The sequence below is a fragment of the Zingiber officinale genome, chromosome 2A (genome assembly GCF_018446385.1).
Source record: "Zingiber officinale cultivar Zhangliang chromosome 2A, Zo_v1.1, whole genome shotgun sequence".
Classification (NCBI taxonomy): domain Eukaryota; kingdom Viridiplantae; phylum Streptophyta; class Magnoliopsida; order Zingiberales; family Zingiberaceae; genus Zingiber; species Zingiber officinale.
In genome coordinates, this window is record NC_055988.1 from 38278402 (window position 1) to 38279624 (window position 1223).

A 1223-nucleotide genomic window follows, 5' to 3' on the forward strand; every position below is an offset into this window, starting at 1 on the left:
TATTTATGGTGCAGCAAAATCAGTTTGGTGGAGGACCACATGAAAACCCCAACCAACATTTAGAGGTCTTCTACGAGATATACGGCACAATGAAGATGAATGGTGTTCCTTCTGAGGCGGTGTGCCTATTATTATTTGGGTTCTCTTTGAGAGGTAGAGCCAAGCAATGGTTAAACTCTTTGGCTCCGAATAGCATCACCACATGGGAGCAATGTGAGCAATAATTCCTTGACAAATTCTATCCTCCAAGTAAAACGGCTCATATGAGGAACCTTATTGCAAGCTTCAAGCAAACGGACTCTGAATCTTTATTTGAAGCTTGGGATAGATACAATAGTATGCTCAGACAATGCCCACACCATGGTTTGGAAAGGTGGTTAGTGCTACATACATTTTATAATGACATCAATTATCATACAAAGATGTCCCTTGATTCAGCTGCTGGAGGGGCACTTATGAATAAGAGTTTGGATGAAGCCGAAGAAATAATTGAAAGTGTAGCACAAAATCATCATCAATGGGCTAACGAAAGAAGTGGTGGCTATTCTTGTGTGAACCCAATAACAAAAGCATCAGGGAAGTTTGATGTCGATGTAGTTACTTTATTGGCTGCAAAACTGGATGCTCTCACAAAAAGGTTTGAGAATATGGGAGCTAGCTCAAGTACGGTCAATGTCATTATTTCTTCTTGTGAAGTATGTGGAAGTTCTAAACATTCAAATGACTCATGTCCATTGGGGGCTATCACTACACAAATTAATTAATTGGAACAATGTGATGCAATCATGGGTTTTAATCAAAGGCAGAACAACCCATACTCAAATACCTACAATCCTCGATGGAAGAGTCATCCTAATTTCTCTTACAAAAATAACCAAGATCAAGGACCATCCATGGGGGCAAGGCCTAATTTTCAGTCCGGGCAGTAGAATTTTCAGCAACAATCTTCTCAAGGCTTTCCTATGTCTAAAATTGAAAAGATGTTTGAAGAAATTATCTCCAATCAGAATGAAATGAAGCAGGACATTTTGAAACTTACACAGAGAATGGATAATTCTGATAAACATCAAAAGATTCTGCATAGCCAGATTGCTCAACTAGCTTCCTCATCTTCTAGAGCACCAGGACAACTACCTGGCAAGCCTGATGTCAATTCTATGGAGCACTGCAATAGAATTGAGCTTAGGAGAGGACGAACCTTGGGAGATCCCCAAGTGACTACT

At 39.9% G+C, this 1223-nt stretch overlaps 1 non-coding gene across 1 annotated transcript; it reads right to left on the reverse strand.

The window, feature by feature from the left end:
- Positions 1 to 261: 261 nt before the first annotated feature.
- LOC122044772 lies at positions 262 to 367 on the reverse strand. The gene has a single exon (XR_006129776.1). It is a non-coding gene; the product is annotated as a small nucleolar RNA R71 (small nucleolar RNA).
- Positions 368 to 1223: the final 856 nt, after the last annotated feature.